Source organism: Aquarana catesbeiana, unplaced genomic scaffold (assembly GCF_042186555.1).
Source record: "Aquarana catesbeiana isolate 2022-GZ unplaced genomic scaffold, ASM4218655v1 unanchor228, whole genome shotgun sequence".
In the NCBI taxonomy this organism is placed as follows: domain Eukaryota; kingdom Metazoa; phylum Chordata; class Amphibia; order Anura; family Ranidae; genus Aquarana; species Aquarana catesbeiana.
This window is the reverse complement of record NW_027362655.1, coordinates 3,708,332-3,722,266: the sequence shown is the minus strand read 5'-3', so window position 1 is coordinate 3,722,266 and position 13,935 is coordinate 3,708,332. Positions and strand designations below refer to the sequence as shown.

Below are 13,935 nucleotides of genomic sequence, written 5' to 3'. Positions count from 1 at the left end.
CTGCAATATATTTCAGTGTGTTAGTGCATGTTTAACGCAGTATATTTCAGTGCAGTTTTACTGCAGTATATTGTAGTGTGTCTGTGTAGTGAGTACTCAAGTTAAAGTGCACCAAATCCCATCGATTAAAGTGCATCCATGTACACATTTCCACATCTTTATTACATTTTGTTAATAAGCGCCCCCCCCCAATCATGTCTGGGAGGCCAACAAGGAGAGGCGGACATTCCCATGGCACTGTGAGGTGGCCAGCAGCATATGTGTCCACACGCAAAGGTGGACCTGGTCAGTCCTCAGGCAGGGCATCATTTCCTCTGTTTAGTGATGTTGCCCGTGCTATCCAGCCACAGCATGCAGAGGAGGTGGTGGACTGGCTTACTAAACCATCCTCATCCTCTGTCACCCAAGCAGAGACTAGTGCGCAGTCCACTGCAGCTGCCAGAGTTGCTTATTCTGCCTCCTTGTCCACAGCTATTCCTGCCAATAGCCCCAGCATCAGACATGGAGGAGTCAGCTGAGTTATTTGAACACAGCATTAGCCACTTGCTCCTTGATAATGCACAGCCGTTACTTGATTCAGATGTTGGTTCTGAGGTTCAGGAAGGCAGGAACATGAGCCTACAGAGAGAGGAGAACACTGCTACACAAATTGGCAGTCATGTTCCCGCAGCCACAGCATATTGCCAAGTTGTCTCCAGTGATAATGAAGATAGAGGGGATGAGGTCACTGACATGACTTGGGTGCTGGATAGAGCCGAGAGGGAAAATTAAGGTGAGGGCCAACTCCAACGAGGCAGCCATCATAGAAGAGTAGAGAGCAGCCACCCTAATCAACCAGATTGTGGAGCTGTTAACTCCCGGCCCACTTGCCGCAGCTCAGCTGTCTGGGCTGTTTTTAGCACATTTGCAGCCGATCGCACTGTTGTAATTTGCAAACATTGCCTCAAGCATGGCAATAACACCAGCCATTTGGGTACCACATGCTTGACAAGGCATTTAACCTCCCACCACTCAGCCCGTTAGCAAGAGCACCTGAAAGCCACACAAAAGGGAAGCAATTTTGTTTCTCCTCACTTCTAACCTCAGTCTTTCCCCGCTATACTTCATGACCTCTCAGCAGCCTCCACTGACAGGGATGATGATATAGCGAAGGGTGTCCCAGGTCCTTGCAGCACATCTGCCAGTAGCACAACACCAGCTGTAGACTATAGCACGCAAATTTCTCTGCTGCAGCGAAAAAAAAAATCAGTCACTGCCACCCACATGCTCAGCGTCTAAATTCCTGCAGAACCCTTGGGAGTAGTAGGTGGTTGGGAGGAGGCAGTTCCAGATACTGTAATCATCAGTGTCCCCGAGGAGTCTGCTTCTCATGCCTCCGCAAACTTGCGGTGCATGGGCTCCCTTATGCTTCAAAGCCTGCGAAAGGACCCAAGAATACGTGGCATCAAGGAGAAGGATCAATATTGATTGGCAACCCTCCTTGACCAACGTTACAAGGGGAAAGTCTCACAACTCATCCTCTCCCCACAGAGGGAGCAGAAGATGAAATCTCTTGAGGACACCTTAAAGAGGAGTTTATGTAACGCCTTTCCCGACTGGTAGGTTACAGTCTCATGTAAAACATAGTTGTGAGGCTTCTGTTGGTCAAAAGAGAAGCAGTGGAGAAGGGAGCCGACTAAGTGATGCATTTCAAAACATTTTTAGTCTTCGGCTCTCTGGGCTGTCAGCTTTAACAACTTCATATTGTGGATGATTTTCTAGGGGCGAAAACAGACATTGGACGCTTTCCAGTTGACGATCCACTAGGTTATTGGGTCAATAAAATAGACCACTGGCCAGAACTGGTCTAGTATGAAATTAAGCTGCTAGGCATCCAGTGTGCTTTCTGAACAGGCATTCAGTACTGCTGGAGGTTTTGTTACAGATAAGAGAGCGCGTCTGTCTACAGACTCCGTGGACCGGCTGACATTTATCAAAATGTATCAGTCCTGGATTAGTAGCAACTATCAAGCTCCTGATGCCGATGTCTCTGATTAAGTGTTTTTGGGATGTGGAATATATGCAAGACTTCTAGGCTGCTTAGCTTTGTGGGTGTTGGTTTCATCTGGAAGAATTTTTTTTGGTGTAGGTTTCATGGACACAATTAACACCCAAAGACCAATTTTCCACACCTGTTTGACAGGTGCATATCATTTAAATTTTTGAAAGCAAGGCCAATTCTTTCTTTCATCAAGAGTACCCCTATAGGTTTATGTTGTGAAGGAACCACCGACACCCAAAGCCCAATTTTTGGCCACCTGTTATGCCCCGTACACACGGTCGGATTTTCCGACAGAAAATGTGTGATAGGACCTTGTTGTCGGAAATTCGGACCGTGTGTGGGCTCCATCACACATTTTCCATCGGATTTTCCGACACACAAAGTTTGAGAGCAGGCTATAAAATTTTCCGACAACAAAATCCGTTGTCGGAAATTCCGATCATGTGTACACAAATCCGACAGACAAAGTGCCACGCATGCTCAGAATAAATAAGGAGATGAAAACTATTGGCCACTGCCCCGTTTATAGTCCCGACGTACGTGTTTTACGTCACCGCGTTCAGAATGATCGAATTTTCCGACAACTTTGTGTGACCGTGTGTATGCAAGACAAGTTTGAGCCAACATCCGTCGGAAAAAATCCTAGGATTTTGTTGTCGGAATGTCCAAACAAAGTCCGACCATGTGTACGGGGCATTACTTTTATCCAAAGTGTATGGAAGAGACACCAGAATTCAAAAAAATCTCGAATATTGTTCCGAGTGCACTAAATTGTGGCCTCATCATACAGACTGGCTCCCCAATATTTGAAAAATAAAGAAAGCTTGCAGCAAAAATGTCTTTTTCTTTCTCGAACATCACGGGACACAGAGCCACAGTAATTACTGATGGGTTATATAGGTATCACTGGTGATTGGACACTGGCACACCCTATCAGGAAGTTCAACCCCCTATATAATCCCTCCCCCTTGCAGGGATACCTCAATTTTTACGCCAGTGTCTTAGGTGATGGACGTGTAAAGATGTCCTGTGCTGAGCTCCAAAGGGAATATCCTAAGATCCTATACTGGGGCAAGCCAGGCGAACCGGATCCATTCAAAGTGTCTTTTCATGGCCGAATTGAATGGTACCCGGGCCTCGTGTCCGAAGAAACGAGGTTTTACCCGTAATGCTTCTCTTTTTAGAGAGCTGGACCCCGCAGATCAGAAAATGGCTTTAAACTTCCTAATTTCTGGCGAGGTGCTTTACGGTCCCAGAACTGTTGGATCCCCCTACTGATGGGGGCCCCAGTCTCTGACGGTTTTTTCAAACGGAGCCCACCGTGAGAGGTGAAGATTGGGTCTGTGTAAACGGCACCCTGCGGCTGGATAAGGTAAGAGGAGATTCCACAGAATTTTTGAGTTCTAGTGGCTTTTCTCCTTTAAGGTAAATGCATGCTATGCCTATTGTGACCACCGGGGGCTGCCAAGAGCACAAACCTACACATGCTGAATGTCTGTCTCAGGTGTTGTAATCGCTGTGTATGTCCCAGCGTATCAAGCAGGCTGCAAGCAGGTAAGGTGGATGGGGGGATTTCTCATGTTTGAATGTTCCCCCCCCAGGCTAGAGAGGGGCCACAGGGGTCTAGAAAGTGGTTATACCACCCGGGCTCTGTGGCCTGATGGCCACCATCTCTGAAGATAGCCGTTCAGGCAAATCTTGTTACCAGTCTCCCTCCTTCCCCCCCCCCATCCCCAGCCTTTTCTCCAGAGCATGACAGGAGAGTCGGCAGTGCGGGAAGCGCTCGTTTTTTTCAAAACTCGAGGGGGGGGGGGCGGTAGAGGAGGGGGCGGGATGTCAGCACAGAGTGTTTAGACTCCCACTCAGGCCAGCTGCAGGCTATTAAAGGCACTCTGTACAGGTGCACTCAGCCTTCTGAGAGACACAGAGCTGACGGTCGCATGTAAGGTGGGACACAGGCATTCTCCTAGGCAGCATTTACTGAAGTAACACCAGACTGAGCATTGGGTAGCAAGGCTTTTAGCCAGACTACATCGCTCAGCGGACAGTGTTCATTTGTATACCTCACACCTTGTTGCTTTGCACTATGGGTAGAAGAGGTTCAAGCACCCCAGGAACCAGAGACACTAGGGGATCTCGTTCAGGTTCTGAGGGCCCCCTGTCGGCAGCATCCTTCCCCCCTAAAGATGGGCCAGGGACGGCTAGCCAGGGAGAGCCATCGGGGTCAGGGGCTACACCTGCTTCTGGCACTTCAGCCCCTGTATATATTACACAAGAGGTTTTTTCCTCAACCATTAATGGTCTAGAGGAAAGATTAATGGCCGTGATTACGTCTTCACTCAGTGGAAGAAAACGCACTAGGCTTTCCTCTGTTCCCCAAGACCCTCAGACAGAGGAGCTCTGGGATAAAGGAGATGAATCCCTTTCAGAGGATCGGGATGGGATGGATGATTCCTCTTCGGAGGATTCAGGTGGAGAGGGACCCTCTGCGACTTCCCAAGAGGAGAAAGTCTTAGTGCAGATCCTCACTGGATTGGTCCGCTCCACATTTAAGTTGCCCATACCTGAAACTGCTAAAGAATCCTCTTCTGCTTTGGGGTCACTGAAACCTTTCCAAGCAGCACATGCTTTTCCTGTTCATACTTTACTTGAAAAGCTTATTTATTCTGAGTGGGATCACCCAGACAAACGTTTTTTTCCGCCGAGAAAGTTTTCAACACTTTATCCGATGGAAGAAAAGTTTATTAAAATGTGGGGAATACCAGCTATTGATGCCGCCATTTCCTCCATAAATAATAGCCTGACTTGTCCTGTAGACAATGCTCAGATGCTCAGGGATCCTGTAGATAAAAGGATGGAATCCCTATTGAAGGATGTTTTCTCCTTAGCAGGATCAGTGGCCCAACCTGCAATAGCAGCGATTGGAGTCTGTCAATACTTAAGAGACCATGTTAAGCAGGTCATCAAAGTATTACCTGAACAGCAGGCCCAGGGGTTTGCTAACCTTCCAGCGGCCTTATGCTTTGTGGTTGACGCCATTAGAGATTCTATCGTGCAAACCTCCCGTCTTTCACTGGGGTTGGTGCATATACGTAGAATCCTATGGTTGAAAAATTGGTCAGCCGAAGCACCATGTAAGAAGCTACTGGCTGGGTTTCCATTTCGTGGTGCAAGGTTGTTTGGAAAGGACTTGGATAACTATATCAAGAGAATCTCTTGTGGGAAAAGCACTCTCTTACCTGTCAAGAAGAAGAGTAAGCGTCCCTCTTTCAAACGGACTCTTTCCCCAGCGCCGGGGGCTTCAGCCTCCAGGCAGTCTCGACGGCCGCCTCCATCGGGGTCCAGAGACAAGAGTCAACCCCAGGGACAAAAGAAGTCCTGGGGAAAGAAGCCTACTAGGCAAAACACTAAGACCTCTGCATGAGGGGGCGCCCCCGCTCACTCGAGTGGGGGGAAGACTGCGACAATTCTCAGAGCTCTGGCAGGAGGACTTCCAGGACAGATGGGTAGTCTCCACGGTAACCTTAGGGTACAAGCTGGAGTTTCAGGAATTCCCTTCTCCTCGGTTCCTCAGATCAAATGTTCCCAGAGACCCAGAGAAGAAGCAGTCGCTCCTTCTAGCGTTAGAGCGACTTTTGTCGCAGGAGGTCATTATGATAGTTCCCGCAAAGGACCAGGGATTGGGCTTCTATTCCAACCTTTTTACGGTCCAAAAGCCAAATGGGGATGTCAGGCCCATTTTGGACTTAAGGGATCTGAACCGATTCCTAAGGATTCAATCCTTCCGCATGGAATCAATTCGAACAGTAGTTCCCACCCTGCAGGGAGGAGAATTTCTGGCATCAATAGACATCAGAGATGCATATCTGCATGTGCCTATTTTTCCTGCTCATCAGAAGTTTCTGCGCTTCGAGGTAGGAGGGCGCCATTTCCAGTTTATGGCTCTGCCCTTTGGGATAGCCACTGCACCTCGAGTGTTCACAAAGATCTTGGCTCCTCCTCTGGCCAGATTAAGGGCTCAGGGTATAGCTGTCATAGCATACCTAGACGACCTGCTCTTGATAGACCGGTCGGTAGCCTCTTTGAATGGAAACTTGAGGACCACGGTCAGGTATCTAGAACACCTGGGTTGGATCCTCAACTTAGAAAAGTCTTTCCTAAAACCAGTAAGAAGACTGGAATATTTAGGTCTGATTATACATACAAGCCAGGAGAAAATATTTCTACCCCAGGCAAAGATCACTGCTTTGAGAGAGCTGATTCTGACAGTAAGGACCAAGAAGGGTCCCTCAGTCCGCCTTTGTATGAGGCTACTAGGGAAGATGGTGTCTTCATTCGAAGCAGTTCCCTATGCTCAGTTTCACTCAAGAATGCTGCAACACAGTATTCTGTCGACCTGGAACAAGAAGGTTCAGGCATTAGACTTTCCGATGCACCTGTCGCATGCGGTGCGTCACAGCCTCAATTGGTGGCTCATACCCGAAAACCTGCAGAAGGGGAAATCCTTTCTACTGGTTACCTGGACGGTGGTAACAACAGATGCCAGTCTGTCAGGTTGGGGAGCAGTTCTGGAACAGGCTGCGGTCCAAGGAGTATGGTCCAAGACAGAGAGGACCTTACCCATCAACATTCTGGAGATCCGGGCGATACATCTAGCTCTAAAAGCCTGGACTATCAGGCTACAGGGTTGTCCGGTCAGGATCCAGTCCGACAATGCCACAGCAGTGGCTTATGTCAATCATCAGGGAGGCACCCGGAGCCGAGCTGCTCAAAAAGAGGTGAACCAGATCTTAGTCTGGGCAGAGATGCATGTGCCATGCATATCGGCAGTTTTCATCCCGGGAATAGAGAATTGGCAGGCGGGCTATCTAAGTCGCCAGCAGTTACTTCCAGGGGAATGGTCTCTGCATCCCGACGTCTTTTGGGCCATATGCCAAAGATGGGGGGTTCCAGATGTAGATCTCTTTGCATCCCGATTCAACAAAAAGATAGACAGATTTGTGGCAAGGACAAAAGATCCTCTTGCATGCGGGACGGATGCATTGGTGATTCCGTGGCATCGGTTCTCACTGATTTACGCATTCCCGCCTATTCTGCTACTACCACGACTCCTTCGCAGGATCAGGCAGGAAAGGAAGTCGGTACTTCTGGTGGCCCCCGCTTGGCCCAGAAGGACTTGGTATGCAGAAATAGTAAGGATGACGGTAGGTTCCCCGTGGACACTACCGGAACGCCCAGACCTGTTATTTCAAGGTCCAGTGTTCCATCCTGCCTTACAAACGCTAAATTTGACGGTTTGGCTATTGAGACCCACGTTCTGAAGAGTCGTGGGCTCTCAGGTCCTGTCATATCTACCTTGATTAATGCAAGGAAGCCAGCTTCCAGGATGATTTATCATAGAGTCTGGAAAGCTTATATAACCTGGTGTGAATCCAGAGGTTGGCATCCCAGGAAATATGTCATAGGTAGAATCCTTGATTTTCTACAGATGGGATTAGAGATGAAGCTGGCCTTGAGTACCATCAAGGGCCAGGTCTCTGCTTTATCAGTATTATTTCAGCGGCCACTTGCTTCGCATTCTTTGGTCCGAAACTTTATGCAGGGGGTGATGCGTCTTAATCCTCCGGTTAAAGCGCCCCTAAACCCCTGGGACTTGAATTTGGTCCTGGCTGTGTTACAGAAACGGCCTTTTGAACCAATAAGTCAGATTCCTTTGGTCTTGTTGACAAGGAAATTAATTTTTCTGGTGGCCATCTCTTCTGCTAGAAGAGTATCAGAATTAGCAGCTCTTTCCTGTAAGGAGCCTTATTTGATTATACACAAGGATAGAGTGGTACTACGCCCTCATCCTAGTTTTTTACCGAAGGTGGTTTCTGATTTTCATTTAAACCAAGACATTGTTCTACCTTCCTTTTTTCCAGATCCCTGTTCTCCGGAAGAGAGATCTCTACATTCGTTGGATGTAGTAAGAGCAGTTAAGGCCTATCTAGGGGCAACTACTCAGATCCGCAAGACGGATGTTTTGTTTGTGCTGCCAGAGGGTCCCAATAGAGGACAGGCAGCGTCAAAAGCTACCATTTCTAAATGGATTCGACAGTTGATCATTCAAGCTTACGGTTTGAAACAGAAGATTCCTCCGTTTCAGATCGGGGCACATTCCACAAGGGCTATTGGTGCTTCTTGGGCAGTGCATCACCGGGCCTCTATGGCTCAAATCTGCAAGGCCGCAACCTGGTCTTCAGTTCATACATTCACCAGATTCTATCAGGTGGATGTGAGAAGGCATGAGGATATCGCCTTTGGGCGTAGTGTGCTGCAGGCAGCGGTACAGGGTCCTCAGGTCTGATTGCACCCTACTTGGTCGTGGTTCCCCCCCCTCAGGTAGCATTGCTCTGAGACATCCCATCAGTAATTACTGTGGCTCTGTGTCCCGTGATGTTCGAGAAAGAAAATAGGATTTTTTAAAACAGCTTACCTGTAAAATCCTTTTCTTTCGAAGGACATCACGGGACACAGAGGTCCCGCCCCTCTTCTAATACACTATATTGCTTGGCTACAAAACTGAGGTATCCCTGCAAGGGGGAGGGATTATATAGGGGGTTGAACTTCCTGATAGGGTGTGCCAGTGTCCAATCACCAGTGATACCTATATAACCCATCAGTAATTACTGTGGCTCTGTGTCCCGTGATGTCCTTCGAAAGAAAAGGATTTTACAGGTAAGCTGTTTTAAAAAATCCTATTTTTTGGCTTTATAAATGTCATTATTGCTGCAGCAAGTTCTATGCACAGTACAGATTTGTACATCTGTATCACATCTGTATGCACACATTTGCAAATACATGTGTAAGCTACAGGCTCCATCAAGGCCATCTGCCCTTTATCTATTTATTAAAATGCATGTGCTTCCACTGTGGAGCCTCTTAAAAGTTAGAGGTAGGGACTGCAGGATACAGGGTGCCTTGATGGAGCCTGCAGCTTATGCATGTATTTGCAAATGTGTGAAGACTAAACCCCTGTTTTTAACGCATACTGTTGGACAGGTAAATTTGGTTGGTCGCAGGCTGGTCAGTATGTAGAGCTTGGATTTTTCCTTGGCCCTTTTTTGACATGTTGCCCTCCAATGCTCCTTGCTGAAAAGGCCAGTTATAGGTGAGAGGGCAGTGGCTAACTTTTTGTTCTGTTGATATATTGGCCAGGTAACGCACTGACACCTTTGCAGCCATATGCTGGGTGTTCAGTGTGCCCCTGTACTTTTAAGGAGGGGTGGGCTCCCTCCAGCCCCTCTGCTCTCTATCTATTCATCAGAATGTATTTGCTTCCACTGTGGAGCCTCTTAAAAGTTAGAGGTAGGGACTACAGGTAACAGGGTGCCTTGATGGGGCCTTTAGCTTATGCATGTATTTGCTAGTGTCTGCAGACTAAACCCCTGTTTTTAATGCATACTGTTAGACAGGTCAATTTGGTTCATCACAGGTAAGTAAAGTTTGGAATTTTCCTTGGCCCTTTTGTTGTTATACTATATGTTGTAGGTTACATAGTCCTGACTTCTGCTCTCTCCCCTCTACCCAATGCTATATATAAACATAATATGTATTCTCTTTTGTTACACCCATCTTCTACCAGCTGGAAATGTTATATCTGATGATTTGATTGGAGCACAGACTTTTATATGTTGATAATAAAGTGATATTATCCTCAAACTTTGGAATTTTAAACAGAAAATGATAATGAGGGAGGAGTAAATAACCCAATGATGGTGGTTTCAGGATCAGTCCAGTCTTCCTCTTGGTTGTTCTCCCCTCATCCTCACTCTCTGATCTCTGGTGGGGCTCAGCCCCGCTGTTATTCATGACTAAGATATGGACTAAATAAGGAAGTGCAGGGGCGTGGCCAAGATGGCGCTGTGATCGGCGGCTTTTTTAGAGAGCTCCGCTCATCCGAACTCCAAATCTGGATCCATCAACCCTAATTACCCTCAAACTTCACCCCAGCTGATCGGGGGGGACCCAGGCACTCCCTGTCAAGTGAGGAGAATTTTTGTTCCTGGGCCGCGATCAGCGCCGCTGTGCGCTCCCGCTCGACTAGGCCGAAGCCGCGGCTTTTCCTGATGGGCCGCGCGGCGAGCCGGGAGTCCCCTGGCGAGATCGCCCCTGCTGCTGCACATAACCGGCTGCCGTGGACTGCGGATGGGGGTGGGTGAGCTGACCCTGGACTGCAAATAGGCCGCAGGTGAGAGGAAAGACTGTTAAAGGGACACACACTGCCCCATACCTACTGCTTGACTACCCCTGACCCTCCAGACAGGCTCCCACAATCAGTTGCTGACTACTGCCCGGCTTGGGCCCCCTAACACCTGAATGAGACGCAGGAACTCTAGCGCAAAATATAGTGAAGGGGGTAAGAGGTTGACTTTTCCACCACAGTTGGACTCCCCTCAGACGCCCGCCTGCCCCTCTCCGGAGGATCTTACTACGCGCAGTGCCCACAGAGCCTCGCAGACGACCATTATGGAGTTGGACGACTCTTGGCCCCCCTGGCTGGCAGACGTCATGGCGGTCATCGCCACTTGCCAATCCACGCTAACAACAAAAATTGAAGCTGTCCAGCTGGATATGGGTTTAATCCGCCAAGATATAGATAAAATCAGATTGCGAGTCACCGAGACGGAGCAAAGACTGAGTACCACCGAAGACACCATTGCGGAACATGGGGTATCACTCCGTACGCTTCAAACCAAAGTAAAGGCCCTTGAATACAGAGCCGAGGACGCGGAGAACAGGAACCGGCGTAATAATCTTTGCATTGTTGGTTTACCAGAGGGGGTGGAGGGGAATAATCCTACCTCCTTCATAGAGGGTCTGTTGCATGACCTGCTACCTGAGGCGCGCTAGTCACCTTATTACACGGTGGAGAGGGCGCACCGCATCCCGCCTAAGCTGGGGCCTCCTGGATCCCCTCCCCGCACCTTCATTCTCCGTCTCCTCAACTTCAGAGACAGAGACGAAGTTCTCCGGCTTCTAGAAATGTCGGGGACCTCAGATTGCAGAACACTAAGCTGATGATCTTCCCGGACTACTCGGTAGAGACCCAGAAATTCAGGAAATCTTTTGACCAAGTTAAAGCGGCTTTGCGATCACGCAGCATTCACTACAGTGTACTCTTCCCTGCTCGCCTCAGAGTCCAGGACGGCGAGACAACTCGTTTCTTTACTACACCGAGAGAGGCCTCTGCCTGGCTGGACTCCCTACCACAGATTCGATGAGGGTCTACCTGGTATGTGTTGTATGACCCTTTTCACCGTTTACCCACCATAACCTGGGCCCAGGTCTGAGTTACCACACGAACTACCACATTGATGATTTAGTTTTGTTGCACAGGTTATGCCCAGGTCAATCTATGCTGTGTGTGGATTTGAGGGGGGATGCTCACTATCCCTACCAGGGAAACTTTAAGTTAATGCCCCTGCCAAAGAACTTGGTCAGGAGACCGTTAAGATACGCAGTTCCTGTACACTTGCTGGTTCCATTGAGGACTGTTGGAGTTTTTGTTCTGTATATCCTCTTAAAGACGGATCGACTTTACTGTGAGGCCGCATTATGGGCTAATCCCCTTCGTCTAACTTTCTAGGTCCTCACAGCCTGCTGTATCACAAGCGGAGATCTCGTGTGTGGAAAGCCGCTTGAACTGCTGCTTCCTCCCCCCGTGTGAAGCCTCGGGGGGGTGGGGTCGCCTCTTCCACGAACCCCCTGTTGCAGCCGGTGAGCTGAATAAGTTTGGGATTGAAACCCGCCCCAGTTTTGGGGGGTTGGGTGGGGTGGGGGGGTGGCAAAAGTTCCCCTAATGCCGCGTACACACGGTCGGACTTTTCGGCTACAAAAGTCCGACAGCCTGTCCGACAGACTTTCGACGGACTTGCGGCAGACTTTCTTACGAACGGACTTGCCTACATACAATCACACAAAAGTCCGACGGATTCGTACGTGATGATGTACACCGGACTAAAATAAGGAAGTTGATAGCCAGTAGCCAATAGCTGCCCTAGCGTGGGTTTTTGCCCGTCGGACTAGGATACAGACGAGCGGATTTCTGGGTCCGGCGTAGTTATGACGTAAAGATTTGAAGCATGTTTCAAATCTAAAGTCCGTCAGATTTGCGGCTGGAAAAGTCCGCTGAAAGTCCGGGGAAGCCCACACACGATCGGATTGTCCACCAGATTTGGTCCGTCGGCGTCCGTCGGACTTTTGTAGACGAAAAGTCCCACCGTGTGTACACGGCATAATGGGGCAAGTTTTATCAACTTTAGATATTGATATCCTCTTCCTGTATTTTTTAGTTTGGTTTTGTTTTTGTTTTATAATTGTACCAAAATACTTGACTTATCAGCATTTCCAGGTGTGTCCATTTCGGGTCCCGGGGTCCAGTTCAGGAACCGTGACCAGCATTACTCCTATCACTCTTATTATTCTTGGTAGACATGTCCTCCCTTAACATCATCTCCTGGAACACCAGGGGACTGAACTCCCCGGTCAAGCGTTCCCTGGTGTTCCAATTCATTAAAACTTATAACCCACATATATGTGTGCTCCAAGAGACACACCTAACAGGACGTAGGGTTCTGGCCCTAAAAAAAACATGGGTGGGCCACCATTACCACTCTATGCACTCCACTTTCTCTAGGGGTGTTACTATTCTGATATTGAAATCACTTCCTTTTCGGTTTCTGGACTCGGCCCTGGACCCTGACGGTCGGTATGTTATTATTCATGCTAAAATATATTCTCTAACGTGGACTATTGTGGGCTTATATTTGCCTCCTCCGGCTTCCTTGCTGGTGCTCAATCAGATCACCGGCAAGATGGCTGAATTTGCATATGACAATAATGTTTTATTGGGTGGTTTTAATCTGGTCCCTGACCCGGACTTTGACAGGCTAACTCCTGCGGGACATCATTGCCCTGGGTTGGCTGAGTGGGCGGATACCTGTGGCCTGATGGATGTCTGGAGGTGGCGTCACCCCCAGACCATGGCATACACATGCCACTCGGCCTCTCACAGAACGTTTTCCCGCATAGACTTGGTCTTTGCAGGGAGCCCGGTCCTCTCACGGGTCACGGACATACAAATACTCCCTAGGGGAATCTCCGACCATGCACCCTTGTTGTTGTCCTTGGACCTTTCCCTGGGCACAGTAGAATAGATATGGAGGCTCTCCAGATTTTGGATTTCAGACACTGCAGTAGACTCCCAATTTAAAACAGAACTGCTTGACTTCTGGGCCGTAAATGTGGGCTCAGCTGACCCCACGGTTGTGTGGGATGCCTTCAAGGCCACGACGAGGGGACATTACCAGACCATCATTGCCAGAGTCCGTCGGGAGCGTAGGGCGGACTTGGTTAAGGCGCAGAGAGAGGCTAGTAGTGCAGGGGCTCTTTTTGTTCGTACTCGAGATCCTGTGCACTATTCGCATCTACAACTTATGACGAAAGAGGTGGTTCGTCTCCGTACCGCTCTTACCCAGAAGAAAATGTTGGCTCAATCCCAACGGATTTTTGAGCAGGGAGAGAGGTCAGGCCGTTTGTTGGCCTGGCTTTCCAGGGAACAGGCGGGAGGGATGAGCATCTCACATATTAGGGACTCCTCGGGACAGCTGATCCATACACCGGAAGGGATCAATGGCTGCTTTGCGCAATTCTACGAATCTCTCTACAGGTCCAGGGTAGACTACAGAAGAGAGGATCTGGTAGCGTACTTAGATGACATTGATATTCCAACCCTTACAGTAACGTATCGTGACAAGCTCGACGCCCCAATTACATCCTTGGAGATACTCCGGGCACTTAAATCGATGCAGACAGGGAAAACACCGGGACCTGATGGCATCCCTGTGGAGTTT

General features: G+C 48.8%; 1 protein-coding gene across 1 annotated transcript in view; it reads left to right on the top strand.

Moving 5' to 3' along the window:
• The window catches only part of LOC141121731 (uncharacterized), a 212,966-nt gene that overhangs the window by 115,123 nt on the left and 83,908 nt on the right, over window positions 1-13,935 (top strand). The gene's annotated exons all lie outside the window — the stretch shown is intronic.